The following is an 18,841-nucleotide window of genomic DNA, read 5'->3' on the forward strand; positions in this document are numbered from 1 at the left end:
TGATGACTTGAGTGACTTGTGCCACCATATTGAGAGTGAGAGTGACTTCACCACTAGCCCCATATATGATGAGTTGCCACAATTCCCATGTGAGGAGAGCCACAACCCCCACCACTTGAGTGAGATGAGTGACTCCACCATACGTGAGTTTGAGTGCACCTATTTTGAGGGAGTGAGTGAACCACCACATAGAGAGAGTGAGATAGTTGATAGGTCTCGTGAGGCCATTTGCATTTCTAACAACTTGACCTCTACCTCTATTGTGTCTTCTCGTTTGGTGCTAGGCCCCATTTATGATGACGCGCCGATCCTCGACGACTTCGTCCTCCCTTTGGACAAGACGATGGCCATGGTGGATTATGATGCACCGCCCACATGGTTCCATCAAGATGATGATGATGACCACCATTTGGTCTTTCCCACCTCACCTACACCACTTGAGTGGAATGGCAAAGGTAACATAGGTGAAGGTGATGCTCTAGTCCCACTAGTGGACATTCTTGACATTGATTGCTTGCATGATGTTGATCCACCTATTGCCATGCTTCATGCTAGTATGATTTTCCCATGCGATGATTTTCCCATTTATGATGAGTATGATGATTCTATTGTGGATTCTATTAGTTGTGATGCCATGTTACATAGGATTTCTTGATAAAATTCTTTAGGTCACATCATGTTTGATAATCCGCTTGACTTGTCATATGCTATGCATGAGATCAACCATATGTCTTATTTGCAATCTCTTCATAGTGACTATGCATATGCCATTAAAATAAACCCAATTTGCACATATGGAATAGATGACAAGCCCATGGTTATTGGCATTTGTTTTTCTTGTGATGATATTGATATGCTCCCTTTGCATCATTTATCTCATATGCCATGCCATGACCACCTAGCTCCGGATATGCATTGTTTTGGATGTTGTCCATTTTCTCCATGTGATGTTTCTGATATTGCTCATGAGGAGGCCCCTATAGTTTCCTCATACATTTTAGGAGATTTTGATCCATCCCATCCATTGCATGATCCCAATACGTGTGTGCACCATATGCTCCCCATGAATAAACATGCTTTTGATGTGCCTTATACTTGTTTGCTCAATTTGTGTCCCCATCGTGTCATACATAATAACTATTCTTTCATGATGGATGACATGTTCTTATACCATGCATCAAATTTCTTTGAGCGATGCTTATCTTGTGCTAACTCACACGTGCACATACACATCATGATGGATGATGTGTACATTTACCACACACACAATTTCTTTCGTTTGTGTCTCTTTTGTGTAGGTACCCATGCATACTTGTCAACTTCGCAATCCCACGAGTTGACAAAACGAGCTCTTGAGAGCAATGACGATTTGGGATACCGTGGACTATCCTTACCACCGTTCCCTTCGCGCAAGGACTACGCGCAACTCCTCTACTTGGCTCTCACACGGCTATGGGCCATTTACCACCTCTCACATTATGCTCATTTTACCGTGTTCACTTTGCATGCTATGCTTGCTTCTATGCCTTTGCCATGCAATTGTGACCCTTGTTTGCATCTACCCATGATTCTCCATTATGATATTCCTATGTGTATTTGCATGCTTGGTGGAGATCCTTGTTGCTTTTGCCATGTTTATCATGTGCCCCATTCTATTGATGCTTGTTGTGTTGGGAGAGTCATGATGACCCATTGCTATTCACATATGGCCTCTCGCCAATACATTCATGATATTGTACTCATATCTTGCTTTCATGCTTGTGCTATGACTTGTGAATTATTCGTACCCACTATTTGCACCAATGACATGTTTGGCATGATTCCTCCTAGTATGTTGCATCTTCGCACTACTAGCTTGCTTGATTTGATAGCTATGAATGCTCGCTATATTGCATCACCCATGTTCCACTACTTGCTTTCTTGGGTTAATGACATATATGCTCATGCCTCACACATGTTGAACAATTGCTCTTTCCATTGTGTTGAGTGCCACAATATCTTCACTACACCCTATGCACGTTATTCTTGGATTGTCTTGCACTTGCCCCGTGTGTTTAGACATTTCACTATATTTGGTGTTGTGAATGACTCTTATGCCTACCATAGACCGTTCATTGAGCACTTTATGCATGCTTGCTATGATCTTGAGGTAGATGCTTCTTCACTTATCACATATATTTGCATCTTGATCTCACATTTGCATGCTTGTTCCCATGATGTACTTGATTGTGCTCAATTTATATGCTCAAATGCCATGCCACACTTCTTTGTCAAACCATATGCTATGCTTGATGACAACACTTGTTGGGTGAATCACCTCTTGAATGCTTGGTTTTGCTCTTACGACAACCACATTTGTTTTTCCAAGAGCTTGTTATCTTTGCTACTTTTGAAGGAATTACAAGACGGTGCGACATTGGAGAGTGCCCATTTGGAACTACAAGATGACGAATGCTTGGTGATCGTCCACTTCTACACGACGACATCATCTCTTTCCCATGGTGATTTGGATTTCGTTCCGAGGTCGGATCTTTCCCAAGGGGGAGGAGATGATGCGGAGCATCCTACGGACATCACCATGTCAAGAGCCCATTTGGCAAGTGACACGTGCGACATCTACTTCACACACACTAAGGTGAATCATCTCCTTTGCACGTGCTCACTTGACCCCTTCGAGGATGGCATACTACTTGACACTTCTCCCGTGTGCATGCATAGGTATTGTCGGAACTTCACGGACGACGAGGAGGAGTTCAAGCGCCAAGGAACGACTACACCATCCGCGAGGGAAGCGTGGAAGAGAAGACGGAAGAAAGGAGAAGAAGACGGAGCGGCTGCAGGAGCCAGGCCGGACATCCGGACCACCGTCCGGATCATCCGGGCTCGGCCGGATCATCCGGGTCCCCCTCCGGATCATGCGGACAATTCGGCCCGAAGACAACAAAAGTTGCCCGACGAAGCCGGATCATCCGGACGGTCGCCCGGATCATCCGGACCCCCGACACCCGGATCATCCGGGCCACCATCCGGATCATCCAGACCCCGCCTGCGTGCGTGACTTGGGCCGAAGCCCGTGTACCCCTTCGCCCCTCACATACCCCTTCGCCCCTTGGGCTATAAATAGACCTCCTCCACCTCCTTTCTAGGGTTAGCAAAGTGATAGCTCATTCCTAGGTGAGCTTTGCTCCTACCTATCTCTACTCTTGAGAGAGAGAGACCACTACTCCATTGGAGGCCAAGACCCCCATCTAGGAGAAGATCCCGCGGGATATCATCAAGACCCCCTTGTGGGAAGATCCATCTAGGATATCATCAAGACCTCCTCTTGGAGATGAACCTTACCTTGTATCTTTCCCTTTGTTGTTCATGTACCTTGTGATCTTGTGTGTTTGATTGTCTAGTGGATGTGTGATTTGGACTTGTTCTTGAGTGTTTCCCCTTGTGATTTCTTCCCGTTCTTCCCCGTGTTCATCGTGTTCTTCGAGGGATCCCACTCCAAACGTGAAAGATCGTCGCTATAGGGTTCCACCCTACATCATAATGTTGATAATGATGTTCATGTTGATGCACAACCTAGTAATGATAATGATGTAGAGATTGAACCTGCTGTTGATCTTGATAACCCACAATCAAAGAATCAACGTTATGATAAGAGAGACTTTGTTGCTAGGAAACATGGTAAAGAAAGAGAACCATGGGTTCAGAAACCCATGCCCTTTCCTCCTAAGCCATCCAAGACAAAGGATGATGAGGATTTTGAGCACTTTGCTGAAATGATTAGACCTATCTTTTTGCGTCTGTGTTTGACAGATATGCTTAAAATGCCTCCTTATGCTAAGTATATGAAATACATTGTTACAAATAAAAGAAAGATACCGGAAACTGAAATTTCCACCATGCTTGCTAATTATACTTTTAAGGGTGGAATACCAAAGAAACTTGGAGATCTAGGAGTACCAACTATACCATGCTCCATTAAAAGAAATTATGTTAAAACTGCTTTATGTGTTCTTGGAGTCGGTGTTAGTGTTATGCCTTTCTCTTTAGATCGTAGACTTGAATTGAATAAGTTAACACCTACTGAAATTTCTTTGCAAATGGCTGATAAATCAACTGCTATACCCATCGGTATTTGTGAGGATGTGGCTGTTGTGGTTGCAAATGTTACTATCTTAGTGGACTTTGTTATTTTTGATATTCCCTAGGACGACGGTATGTCGATCATCCTTGGTAGACCCTTTTTGAATACTGCAACGGCTGTTATTGATTGCAACAAAGGCAATGTCACTTTTCATGTTAATGGTAATGAGCATACACTTTCCGAAGAAACAACCTCAAGTTCATAGTATCAATTCTATTGGAAAATTTTCAACTTTTACTATTGGAGGTTTTGAATTCCCTCTTCCTACTATCAAAAAGAAATATGATATTCTTATTGTTGGGGACATGCATATCCCCGTTGAGGTCACCTAGTATTATTCGAAAGTTCTCTGGTTACATGTCATTCGGAAGAAGTTTGTTAGTAAGACTTGATCAACCTTGTTAATGAATTCCTTTTGATGAGCATGAGATGGACGAATTTAGAAGACACAACTCTCTGTACCCATCTTTTACTTTCTATTATTTAGAATAAATAGAGAAAAAATAGTATTTTCGGTCTATTTTCTGAATTATCCATGAAATAAAAATATCCCAAAAATAAAAGTTCTCCAAATGCCTTGAAAATTTAGTATGATTTTTTATAGAATATTTGAGAATTTTTGGCACTAAGAACACACCAGGGGGCCTCACCAGTGGGCCACAAGGGTGGAGGGCACGCCCAACTCCCTGGGCGTGCCCCCCTACCTTGTGTGCCCCACGTGGGTCCCCTCCACTTATTCCAGCACCCATCCGCTTCGTCTTCCTCCATAAAAATCATCATGTAGCTCAAACCCAGGTTCTTGCTCATTTTGCTGCCATTTTTGATTTGCTTGCTCAAAGCTCCATTTGCAAAACTGCTTTAGGGGATTGTTCTTCGGTATGTGACTCCTCCAATGGTCCAATTAGTTTTTGTTCTAGTGCTTTACCTATTACAAATTTTTGGTGCTGTGGTGACCTTGTTCTTGAGCTTCCATGTCAAATTTATATGGTCCAAAGTAGTTTTGATGCATGATATAGCTTCTAGATACTTGTAGGAGTAGTTGCTATCAATTTTGTTGAGTTTGGTTCACTTTTACTTCGAGTCACTAAAAATTTCAGAAATTTTCAGAAAAAGAAAATGATGAGGAGATTGTTGAGAGGCTCCTCGAGTCGGGGTTCGAAGGAAAAACAAAATAAGGAGAAGGAGAAGCCCAAGTACAATCTTCATCGCGCCACGGGGATTTGGCCGTGTGAATGGCCATGTGATGCATTTTTGGAGGCGGCCGGAATTTATGAGGATTTCTAATATTTGGCTCATAGTGCGGGCATCACCGACTTCATCCACGACCAGTGTGATCAGTATCTCCTACTGACTAATACTTTCATGCAAACTTTTCATTTTCTTGCTAGGAGATCGCCACCCACGGTAGAGTTTCGCTTATATAATGAGCATATGAGATGACACTTTATGACTTTTGTGAGGTTTGTAAATTACCATATGAAGGTAGCGTCGAGATATCACATCCTAGAGATGTGGAAGATTTTATTGATGAAGTTACCATAGGGGAAAGGTGAAAGGTGTCGGAAGCGAGAGTGTCTAGTTTACATTTTCCTGGTTTGCGCTACTACTCATTATTTGCTGGGAGATGTTTAATTGTTCGTGCGGAGAGTGGAGGCCTTAGTGCTTCTAACCTTGCCATTTTATGCCATGCTTTACTTCATGATAAAACTATTAGTTTAGGCGCTATGGTTGCTAAAAGGTTGAGTTTAGACCGTACAAAGGGTCCTATTTTCAGAGGTAACTTTGCCTCCCGCCTTGCTAGACGCTTTGAGATACCCATTAGGCACTATGAGAAAGAGGAGAAACTGCTACCCGCTATATACATAGATTATGAAAGCATGGTAGCACCTAAGCTTATTCGCTATGATGAGGAAAAGAGACTCATTTATAACTTCATATTTAGTGAGGATACTTTTCAGATTATTACCTGCAACTACTTTGTTCGATATTCACTCAGGCAGGTACTTCGTTTTACCCGCATACATTCTTGCATACTGGGAGGGGACACGATCCCTAGTTCTTGAGCCAGAGCCATCACCTGACCCATATCAGGAGTCTATTTATCAATGGCAGCCACAGGAGCTCGCTAACCAGTGGAAGCCCCAGGATCCTCCTTAGTACACCAGAGATGACTACTTTGATCCATGGGCATAGACCAAATTAGGCAAAAAGCCTAAGCTTGGGGTATTACGTATTTCTCACCGACATTACATTCATGTTCACACACTCATTTCAGTTGTCGGTGTTCATACTTGTTCATTGTATCACCCGTGTTAGTTTATTTATTTTTCTCGCTTTCTTCTTGTGTGTTTGAAAAACTTTAAGAAAAACAAAAAAAATTAGTTGTAGTTTAGTTTACTTTGCATGTTCATTAGTAGTAGTACTAAAATAAAACCCAAAAAGATTTCTCGTTCTTCTTATGCTTGTTGGGAGCTTTCTCGTGTAAATAGTTTTTCTCGTTCTTGTTTTACCTTCTTCAGAAAAACAAAAACTACAAAAATATTTCACTGTGTTTCTTTGATTTTCTATTCTTTTCTTTGGGGTCGAGAGTAGAAGACCATATTGAAAATGTTGAGTGGCTTTCATATGCATTATTGCTGATCTAGCAAAGAGCCCATATTACCTTGTTTTCTCCCTTGAATAAATGTTTGCAGATTCCAGCTTAGTCCAATGCACATACACTATTATTATTATCACACCGTTCTGTCGTGAAAGTGAAAGGCAATAATTACGATATTTGATGAAATGATGGAGATGAGGAAAAGCCGGTATGAACTCGACCTATCTTGTTTTTGTAAATATGATTAGACCATCGTTCCCGATTCAGCCTATTATGAATGAAACATGTTTGTGATGACAATTATAGATTATAGTTACTCATGCCATGCTTAATTAGCTAGGAGTTTATAATGGTTTACCTTGAATGCCAACATGCTTTTAAAATGGGTGTGCTGTAGTATGATAGGATGGTATCCTCCTTTGAATGATTCGAGTGGCTTGACTTGGCACATGTTCACGCATGTTGTTGAAACAAATTCAACATAGCATCCATGATATTTATGTTCATGGTGATTTATATCCTACTCGTGCTTGCACTCAATGTTGGTTAATCTCAATGCATGTTTATGACTGTTGTCACTCTCTAGTTGGTCGCTTCCCATTCTTTTTCTAGCCTTCACCTGTACTAAGAGGGAATACTGCTTGTGCATCCACTTCCATAAACCCAAAGTTGTTCCATATGAGTCCACCATACCTACTTATATGCGGTACTTACCTGCCGTTCCAAGTAAATTTGCATGTGCCAAACTCTAAACTTTCAAATGATAATCTATTTTGTATGCTCGAATCACTCATATAGCAACTAGGGCGGTCAATATCTTCCATGCTAGGTGGGTTATTCTTCCGATGAGTGGACTCTGCTCATCATTCACGAGAAAATGGCTGGTAACCGGGATGCCCAGTCCCTTGCTCAAATCAAATCAAAATAATTGCAAAAAAACTTCCCCAGGAATGTTGTTAGTTGGATGGTACCTGTTATTTCGGACTAGCCGTGGAATGTGCTTGTTGGTGGTGGGGGAGTATAAACTTTACCATTTTGTTTGGGAATCTAGTATGGAAGATAACGAGATCTCTTGGTTGTTATGTTGACAATGAAAGCATGCCTCTCAAAATATTATTTATCTCTATTTGAAAAACTCGAGCTCTAGCACCTCTGTGAATCCCTGCTTCCCTCTGCGAAGGGCCTATCTATTTACTTTGATTGCTGAGTCATCATCCTCTTATAAAAAGCACCAATAGGACAGCACCATTGTCATTTGTATGAAAGTTCTCTTCCTTATACTAATTATTCATGAATTGCTTGTATGACCAATATTGTGATTGTCAAATTTCAAAAGATTTCACTTTCTAAACCCAATGTGAAGCTACCACTAGGCATGATATGATTTCAACTTCATGATATTCAATTTATTCAACAATTTAGTCATAGGATATAAGTGAAGCACAAGAGTAAATGACAAGCTACTCCAAAAAGATATAAATGAAGATCATGAGCATAATATTTCTTTCTCTCATATTAATTTAAGTACACCGTGCTCAAAAAGATATAAGTTAAGCACTAGAGTAATTCCATAGAGAAGAGCTTCGTTGACGGGATGTGAATGCCGCTTACTTAGCCTCCCTAGCAACTATATTTAATTTAAGAACTTCCAGATCTAAGCATTTTATTAAAACAACAAGCAAAACAAAATAAAATGACATTTCAAGAATAGCACATCTCATGTGAAGAAGCAAAAACTTAGGCTCAACAGATACTAACCGATAGTTGTTGATGAAGAAAGGTGGGATGCCTACCAGGGCATCCCCAAGCTTGTGGTTTTGCATATCATCACAATCATTCTTATCAATAGCATGAATGGCACCAATAGTGTAGCAAACATTATTATCATATTCTTCCAAGCAAGTGCTAAAAAGATTTTCAAGATCATAAGGGATATCGTTGTCTTCCCAATCATAATCATTACAAAAAGTAGTAGGTATCACAAAATCATACTCAATATCATCATCCTCCATCAACATATTTGATTCACTTTCATGAGGCACAATGGTGATAGGAGCTGTCGGCGTTCTGGGAACGGGGGTCCCCAGACTTGCCTGCCTGCGGCCTGCGGCGTGGCTCAAAGGAGGCCCAGCACAACCCATCTTCATCAACGCAAGCTCAAGACCCTCGCGAGGGGCCAAGCCTCGCCGGGCAGACGACAAGGAGCTTCCTCAGGCACGGCCTCGTCAGGCTGGCTCATGAGGAGGCGGAGAGTTCAGGCAGGGTACCTCGCGAGGTGCCCATGATGCAAGCCATGACGACCAAGGGTGCCAGTCGGGCGCCAGCCCGCGCAGTGTCCTCCTTTCCTCTTTGGTGCAAAGGGAGCAAGCGCAGGAGAGAGCATCAAGCAAAGGCGTCCATTTCGGTGCAACAAGACCAAGACCAGCCCAACGGCCGGAAGGAAGTCATTGTGGAGCCCAAGCCGGCGTCATCACCAGAGCCTTTGACAGGCGAGGACGAACTTTAGTCAGGATAAGTGTACCCATTGTTCCCCTTCAAAATGGCCAATTGTTGGCGCCCTTCCCGCTCAAAATTTGGGAAGAGGCCCAGGGCCTTTGCCTATAAATAGGACTAGCCACCCGCAAGGTAGGGCATCGAGAGAACAAGGATAGGAAGACACACACACAGAGAGAGAGAGAGAGAGGCGACTGAACTCCCCCTAGCAGTTCATCACGCCAGCCAAGAACAGACCCTCGCGAGGCTGTTCTCCCTTTGTATTGTTCATCATCAAGCCCAAGAGGCAATCCACCACACCACACACTGGAGTAGGGTATTACACCACAATGGTGGCCTGAACTAGTATAAATCTTGTGTCTCTTGTGCTGTCCAGTTTGGTAGTTTAGGTCCTAGCGATTCGGCGAGGAGCGAGCTGGTAGAGGGTTGAATCTCCGCGCGCACCCCAGTGTTCGAACCTCAAGGGTCTGCCGGAACCCGAAATCCGACAGGAGCAACATTATTTGGGAGAGATACCTTTTTACCTTTATTCTTTCTTCTTTTCTTCTTCTTCACCACATCATGTGTGGGTTTTAGTAATTTTTTCAAGCTTCTTGTTGAAGAGATTGATTCGATAGGAAGCTCCTCCCCGTTACCTGATTCATCGTAATAAAGACTAGGAGGGTATTGGGAATCATTTTCCCTTTCATTAGTACTCTCTTCATATTCAATTTGTTTTCTTGTCTTTAGGTAGTTGGCAATATAAGGATTCTCAATGCAATTTACCACACAAAACATATAAATTTCCTCTAAATAAAAATCAAGAAATCTCTCGAGATTAAATTTTGGAATACCCTTAGTTATACATTTCATTTCTTCATACCCCAAAAGAAGACTAAGCTCTTTAAGATGCTCGAGGGTAATCCAGTTATCACAATTTTTGGAAACGTTTTGATCATGAAACAATATGCATTGGAGATTTAAATGACCACGTTCATTGCAAAGTTCATAAGTATGGCGAAAAAAATTAAATCTTTCAGCACAATCATCTAGCATCTCTTGCATCTTTTTTGTTTCTAAATATTTATGCCTCTTACAAAATCTAGCTTCCCTTTTTGGTGTGCAATTGCACTCCCAATTCACTACGCAAAATTGACATGCTTATAAGAAACATTTTTGTCATGACTTGTGCAATCATCATTAGTATTTTGGATATTCAAAGAATTCACACTAACAACATTGCAATCATGCTCAGCATTCAAATATTTTGTGCCAAGCATTTTATTGACTTCATCTTCTAACAATTGTGCACAATTTTCTGAACCATCATTTTCAAGAATGATATTATAAAGATGATCAATAATATGATGCAACCTAAATTCCATTTTTTATGTAGTTTCCTTTTATAAACCAAACTTGTGATAAAACAAGAAACTAAAAGATTCAATTGCAAGATCTAAAGATATACCTTCAAGCACTCACCTCCCCGGCAACGGCGCCAGCAAAGAGCTTGATGTCTACTAATGCAACTTTATTCTTGTAGACACGTGTTGGGCCTCCAAGCGCAGGGTTTTGTAGGACAGTAGCAATTTTCCCTCAAGTGCATGACCTAAGGTTTATCAATCCGTGAGAGGTGTAGGATGAAGATGACCTCTCTCAAACGACCCTACAACCAAATACAAGAAATCTCTTGTGTCACCAACACACCCAATACAATGGAAAATTGTATATGTGCACTAGTTCGGCGAAGAGATGGTGATAAAAATGTAATATGGATGGTAGAAATATAATTTTATAATGTGAACAAATAAAATCAGTAAGGTACACTACAAAAAAAAGACACATCCGTGACATTTTGGGCCGAACGAAAAAAAATTCTGTCATACTTATTGTCGGATTTCGGGTTCCGGCAGACCCTTGAGGTTCGAACACTGGGGTGCACGCAGAGATTCATCCCTCTACCGGCTCGCTCCTCGCCGAATCGCTAGGACCTAAAACTACCAAACAGAACAGCACAAGAGACACAAGATTTATACTGGTTCAGGCCACCATTGTGGTGTAATACCCTACTCCAGTGTGTGGTGTGGTGGATTGCCTCTTGGGCTTGATGATGAACAGTACAAGGCAGAACAGCCTCACGAGGGTCTGTTCTTGGCTGGTGCGACGAACTGCTGGGAGGAGTTCAATCACTCTCCCTACTAGTTTTCTGGTGAGGGTTCCAGATGCCCTACCCTGGGGGCGGCTAGTCCTATTTATAGGCAAAGGCCCTGGGCCTCTTCCCAAATATTGAGCGGGAAGGGCGCCAACAATTGGCCATTTTGAAGGGGAACAGCGGGTACACTTATCCTGACTAAAGTTGGTCCTCGCCTGTCAAAGGCTCTAGTGGTGACGCCTGCTTGGGCTCCACAATGACTTCCTTCGGGACGTTGGGCTGGTCTTGGTCTTGTTGCACCGAAATGGACGCCTTTGCTTGATGCTCTCGCCTGCGCTTGCCCCCTTTGCACCAAAAGGAAAGGAGGACACTGCGTGGGCTGGCGCCCGACTGGCACCCTTGGTCGTCATGGCTTGCGTCATGGTCACCTCGCGAGGTAACCCGCCTTGAAGTCTCCGCCTCCTCATGAGCCAGCTTGACGAGGCCGTGCCTGAGGAAGCTCCTTGTCGTCCGCCCCGCGAGGCTTGGCCCCTCGCGAGGGTCTTCAGCGTGTGTTGATGAAGATGGGCTGTGCTGGGCCTCCTTTGAGCCACGCCGCGGGCCGCAGGCAGGCAAGTCTGGGGACCCCCGTTCCCAGAACACCGACAGTAGCCCCCGGGCCCACGGCGCGCCCGAACTTGGCCGAGCAGAGAGGCGAAAGGGGAAGTGCTAAGCGTCGCGGGCCCTAATAGCCTGCGGCCTTGGGCGCCACGTGGCGGTTGACTGGACGTGGGCGGCACTGTTCCCCCACGCCTCCTTATTTTGTGCCTTGCTAGGCGGACTCGCTGCCGCACACAGCCGCTCCCCTTTCTGCTGCTTGAGCGCTCCCTGTCCTTTCTTCTCTCGAACTCCAACTTCCGCATCCAATCCAATCTCGAACCTTCCCCCATCCCTTTCCTGTCGCCATGGCTCCGCCGAGGAAGGGAAAAGGGAAGAAGCCCGTGCCGCCGCCTCGCTCATCGTCGACGGCGGCCCCCGCCGTCGATTGGCCGGTCATAATCAATCAAGAAGGCCTGGGCAAGGTCCGCTCAGCCCTGGCCACCATCTTCAATGAGTGCGGGAGGACGACGGCCTGGCCCGCGTCTCGCTTCTCCGTTGACAGGATTCCCACCGAGGTCCGGTATTTCGCTGATGCCCTGTGGGCGGGACTGGTTCCCCCCTTCTCTGATTTCTTCAACGCCGTTCTTTCCCATTATCAGATCCATATGATGCACCTGGGTCCTGAGTCCATCACCCTCCTCGCGGTTTTTGCCTTCGTTTGAGAGGCAATGACGAGCATCCTTCCTTCGGTTGCCTTGCTGCGCCACTTCTTCTCTCTGCGCCTTGTCGACCCCACCCAATGCTCGGGGTGTGTGAGCTTCATTGCTGCACCTAAGACAGCGGCTTCTGGAATTGACTTCAGTCTTCCTCCGCCCGCGCCTGGGTTTCGCGAGCGGTGGCTGTATGTGGACGTAGGGGTGCCCAGCCCCCTGCTAACGAAGCCATCTTCGCCTGCTGTCCCCAACTCAGGCTGGGGCCAGGTGACGCTCGCGAGTCCCCGGCTAGCCTTCGTCTGGCACCGCTTCGAGTTCTGAGGAAGCTTGGTGTGACGGCGCCCAAGGTGGTGAAGGAGTTCTTGCTACGCCGTGTCGCCCCTCTCCAGTGCCACTCTCATCGAATGTGGGCCTATAGCGGTCGTGGGGACCGTATGCGGCTTCAAGAAGAGGACCTGACGCCTGAAGCTATGAGGAAGGTGCTCTTGTTCCTGACTGGGGATCCTTCCCCCGGCGACATTCGTCAAGGGGGGCCTTGTTGTACCTCTGCTCGAACAGAGGCAACTTTGTGAGCCAGATGCCCATCTTCGACGAATGGGGAGCGCGGCCCCGCTGGCCTCCAGGGGCCTAACGAGAACCCAGTGATGGTGGTCGCCCTCGCAGTCGCCCGGGGTGACTCTTCCTCAAGTGGTGGTGCAGGGAGGCATGAGCCTCCAGAGGCCGAGGGTGCCCTCGCCGAGGTGACAGCACTGGGCAGCGCTCACGAGGGAGCGGCTCCCGAGGCCCGTGCTGCCGCATTTGAGGGTGGCGAGCGTCCGCTCGCAGTGCCTGCGGCTGAGGCTCCCGAGGCCCCAGCCGCTCTTCTTGGTGAGGCGACTGGCAGCGCGCATCAGGCGGGTGCCCCCGACGCGAGTCACCTTGATGCTTCCTCCTCGTCGCAAGCTGACCCCTGTGCTCAACTCTTGGGTTGCTTCCGCGTGGACTTTGAGGCCCTACTGAAGAGGAGGGAGGCCCTGGGCAATGACTACCCTTGTCGCCTGCTGAAGCGTAGGAAGCACTACGCCATCGACGAGTAAGCCTTCTCCCTTCCCTGTTCCTGACTCTTTCGTTGCTTGTTCTAATCCTTGCCCTGTAGGGCCCTTCCTTCCAAGCTCACGGGGGTGGATGAGAGCCATCCCCCTCGCCTCCACCTTCTTCGTCGTCTTCGATCATCCCGAGCAGCCGGGCCCTTGTGGTGAGGCCGGTTGGCGAGACGAGTCATCCTGAAGCGCAACACGGCCCTGCGCTCCCCGTTGTCTTCCTTCGCGGGCCTTCTCGTGGCATAGCCAGCCTGCCGTGGGCTTCTCGTCTGGCCGTGGACTGTGATTGGCTGGGGTACTCCCGGCGCTCTTCACTTGGAGATGGACTGGCTTTAGGTCGGGCCTTCGGCAGGGCGCGCCCGGTCATCTCGAGGGCGCCAGCCCCCTACCTCCTGCCCGAGAGGGGAGCGCTGACCCGAGCCCCATGGCGCTCGCTTGGGGCGTATGATGGTGTGGAGGACGTACTTGAGCGTGCCCGGGAGCATCGCGCTCTTCGCCAAGGGTTCCTCCAGAGGGCGGCTGACGCGGTGAGCCTGCTTGGTGAGGAACACGCTGATGAGGACGCGCGCCTCGAGGCTGAGGGCCTTCGGCTGGTTGCGGAGAGGCGCGAGCTGGAGGCGGCTGCCGCCCTCGCGCGCCGTCGGCGCGATCTTGATGATGAGGAGGCCAAGGTGTCGCTGGCGGCCTCTCGGGAGGCCCGTTCCCAGGCCGTCGAGGAAGCCCGGGAAGCTAAACGGCGGCGTGAGGCCACGGAGGAGCGGGCACAGGAACTCTTGGCCCAGTGCCGCTTACTAGAGGAGCACGTGGAGCTGCGCGAGGTGGCCCTCGCGTCGATGAAGGTGGCCTCGGGACACCCAGCGGAACTCCAGAAGCATGAGGAGGCGTTGACGCTGGAAGCCGCCGAACGCGCGCGCGAGCACGAGCGCCTGGAGACGAGGGAGCGCTGGGTGACACGGGCGGAGGACGGCGTCGCTACGCGGGAAGCCCGTGTCTCGAAGGAGGTCGGACGTCAAGTGGCAATGGCGCGCCTCAACCTTGAGAGCGAGTTCAAGGAGAGGCTGGAGTTGGTCTGGACCGAGGCCGAAGGTAGGACCACCATCCTGAGGACCAGGCTAGAGGAAGCGACGCGGCGGGTTGATGCCTTACAGGCCACACTCGAGGTGGCGCATGGGGTGTCAACTACTTCCCGCGCCGAGGTGCTTCTACTTCGCCAACAGGTGGTTGAGGCGGAGGACGTCGCCCGGCAGAATTCGGATGAGATGCGTCAGCGGCGGCTCTTGGAACACGAGCACGCCCCCATGCTCACCACGCTTCGGGAGAGGGCGAACACGGCCTTAGGCAACATCTGCGAGGCGGCCGTCAGCGAGCCGCGTGCCATTAACTACGCCGGCAACCTTCAGTTCTTCACTGACATCGTGACGCAGCTGGAGGCACGGTCGGTTTGTGCCAACAGGTTGGTGGAGGAGAGGAGCCGAGCCCTACTCGGGCGCGCCTTTTCCCGCGTCTTCAGCCATCTCCGGAATATGGATCCTCATTTTGATTTTGACGGTGCCATCGCCCCAGTCCCCCAGGCCGTCCGAGACGACCTGGCATACTGGGTGGAAGACAACGTGGACGCCCTTGTCAGGGCCTTCGCTTCAGACAACGACGGCGTGATTGTGGCCGCCGACGAGGGCGGCGTGGTGAACGGTCCTCACGCTGCTAGCGGCAACGCGGAGGGTGATGGCGAGGCCAGCGACGCCAGTGACAACTCGGGCGGCGCTCCTGAGGATGCATTGGGGGATTTATCTGACTGATAGCACGCCGTTCCTGTTTCCTTATCCTGCATGAATAGAACTCAGGCTTTTGTCCCGATGGTTGTGAGAGCATTTTGGGAGGGGGTACCCCTCATGTAAAACCAATGTTTTAGCGCACTAGTCAATGCTATATTGCTCATAGGCCCGTGCCAAGTGGTTGGCTAGGTGATGAGCCGGCTGTTTAGTTTACCTTTGCCTCGAGTGGGCCTCGACATAACTCGTTGGGGGCCGTGGCGCCCCGCATGCCTCCTTACTGAATCCGTGGGATCTGTAGTGAAAAACCTCCTGAGAGGGTACGTGAGCGGCAGTCTGGGCTGCACGCAAGCTAGGCCTGACCGGGCTCGCGAGGGGCTCGCGAGGGGTGGCAGCTGAGGTGAGGTGGTAACCGAAATGCGAGAGATTGCTCGAACGAGACTAAGCACCCCTTTCCCAAACACACACAAATCTCAAATTCGAGTCCAACTTAAATCCAGCAGGGGAAAGCAACAGCCAAGAGAAAAGCAATGAAAGCAAACAAAGGGCCGCGTCCAGCACCTAGTCTAGTCTTGGACGTCTTCTCACCAGCGTGGAGCTAAGTGCTGCCACTGGGCGTGGGAGGGAGCCCCAGGGCCTGAGGCCGGCACCCCTGAGACTCCGGGGCGTGTACAGCCCCACTCATTATTACGTGAGAGTGTCACGGGGCGGCGAGCTTCACAGGCACTGGGCCTTCTTCACAGGTACCGGCCTTGCTTCATATTGCCAGACGAGGGCCCCGCCTTGCGCCACACTCTAGTGCGATCAACGACGACCGGAAACCAGGACGCCGCCGATGGGGTAGAGCGGTCGCCAGCATTTCCCCCGATGACCACGGGCCCTCCGCTAGGGGCAGGCCCTGAGGCACCTCCCCAGCGGAGGGCCTACCTCCTGGGAACGCCTTGCTCCGAACGCCGCGGTGGTGATGTCGGATCTCAGCCCCTCTCCTGCAGCCCTCGACGCCCTCCTCCTGAGGGGTAAGAGACTGCTGGAGTGGGGCAGCTGCTCGCTGTGGTGACCTGCACCTCCTGCGACCCATGATTAGTGTATGCCTGCTCCTGAGGGATTAGTGGTACCCGATAATCGTCGCTTCCAGCGTGGCCGGTGGGGCCGTCCCGGGGCTCTTGGAAGAGCTCAGCTTCTGGCGCCTCGTCCCCCCAGCTTGGGCTGAGGAGTGAGCCTTGTTCGCCCTCGCGCGGGTGCCCTTGATCCATCATGTGGGGCACGTACTCTTCCGTGGCCGTTACCCCGAAGGCTGCACCGTAGGGCTCCGCGTGCCATGCAGCTCTGCTTGACGTGCCAGCCTGGTGATGGTAGCGCGGCGGCCCACGGGGGCCGTGGGTCGCGACGAGTCCTTCTTCGCCGGCGGGGAGCGGAGTCGGTGCTGCCGCCGGCCCTGTGCTGATGGCTTCGCTGGTGTTGTAGTAGCTTTGGAGCCCACGGTTGCACGCGGGGCCCCCTCGCGGGCCGCCCTGGGCCTGAGACGGGAGCGGAGTGCAGAAGGGGTGATCCCCTGAGGCGGCGAAGCCCAGGAGCTCCGCCACCCGTTCTAGCAGCACGTCGTGGCTGCCTTCCATCAGTCTGCACTGCAGCAGCTCTCGGGCCACCGTGAGCGCGGCCCTTGAGTTCGCCTGCTCCCGGTGGGTGTACGGCGTCGTTGTCGCGGCGTGGTTGGAGGCCCTCACTGCCGACCTCATCTGCCGCAGTGTTAGAGCCGTCGAGGCCTGTCCACGTCGCCCATGGCCCGCAGCGCCCTGTGGACCGCGAGCTGCCTAGGGCATGGGGTCGCCCGGGGCGAGCGGCTCTGCGCGGGCGGGCCAAGCCGCCCAAGGATCTGGGTTGCCCGCCTGGTCGCCGGACATGGTGATGACGATGCAACGGGGCGCGAGGCGGCAGAAGGCAGATCCCGGCACACCCCTACCTGGTGCACCAAATGTCAGATTTCGGGTTTCGGCAGACCCTTGAGGTTCGAACACTATCGTGCGCGTGGTGATTCAGCCCTCTACCGGCTCGCTCCTCGCCGAATCGCTAGGACCTAAAACTACCAAACAGAACAGCACAAGAGACACAAGATTTATACTGGTTCAGGCCACCACTGTGGTGTAATACCCTACTCCAGTGTGTGGTGTCGTGGATTGCCTCATGGGCTTGATGATGAACAGTACAAGGCAGAACAGCCTCGCGAGGGTCTGTTCTTGGCTGGTGCGACGAACTGCTAGGAGGAGTTCAATCGCTCTCTCTACTGGTTTTCTGGTGAGGGTTCCAGATGCCCTACCCTGGGGGCGGCTAGTCCTATTTGTAGGCAAAGGCCCTGGGCCTCTTCCCAAATATTGAGCGGGAAGGGCGCCAACAATTGGCCATTTTGAAGGGGAACAGTGGGTACACTTATCCTGACTAAAGTTGGTCCTCGCCTGTCAAAGGCTCTGGTGGTGACGCCGGCTTGGGCTCCACAATGACTTCCTTCGGGCCGTTGGGCTGGTCTTGGTCTTGTTGCACCGAAATGGATGCCTTTGCTTGATGCTCTCGCCTACACTTGCCCCCTTTGCACCAAAGAGGAAAGGAGGACACTGCGCGGGCTGGCGCCCGATTGGCGCCCTTGGTCGTCATGGCTTGTGTCATGGGCACCTCGTGAGGTAACCCGCCTTGAACTCTCCGCCTCCTCACGAGCCAGCCTGACGAGGCCGTGCCTGAGGAAGCTCCTTGTCGTCCGCCCCGCGAGGCTTGGCCCCTCGCGAGGGTCTTGAGCTTGTGTTGATGAAGATGGGATGTGCTGGGCCTCCTTCGAGCCACACCGCGGGCCGCAGGCAGGCAAGTCTGGGGACCCCCGTTCCCAGAACGCCGACACTTATGACACTTCTATGACGATAATTGTGACAAAACCCGGTATCGTCATAGATGTGGTGGGATCCTAATTCTATGACAAAAAATCATGACAAAAAATGGGCTTTTCGTCGTGGGCGGGCCGGAGACGCAGCTGCATGACATTCTTTGGGTCGTCCATGACGGAAAAAAATGTGGTAGAAGCGAGGGCGAGGAAAATTTCGAGGAATTCCCGGTTACGATGGGTGGTCGGGGGCCGAGCGACGCACGTTTCTCTCGTACACGTCCGCGTGTGTGCGAGGTGTTGGGCTGTAACTGAACCCGAGCGAGGCGTTGGGATCTAACTGAACCCGAATGATTGCACTACAGGCTACGTGTTACTGAACCCGAGGGATCGATCGATGGTTGTTAACTGAACCCGATCGAGCGACTCCTTCGCTACTGCTGCTAACTGAAGCTGATCGATGCTACCTCTGGA

This window comes from Triticum dicoccoides, chromosome 1B (genome assembly GCF_002162155.2).
Source record: "Triticum dicoccoides isolate Atlit2015 ecotype Zavitan chromosome 1B, WEW_v2.0, whole genome shotgun sequence".
In the NCBI taxonomy this organism is placed as follows: Eukaryota; Viridiplantae; Streptophyta; class Magnoliopsida; order Poales; family Poaceae; genus Triticum; species Triticum dicoccoides.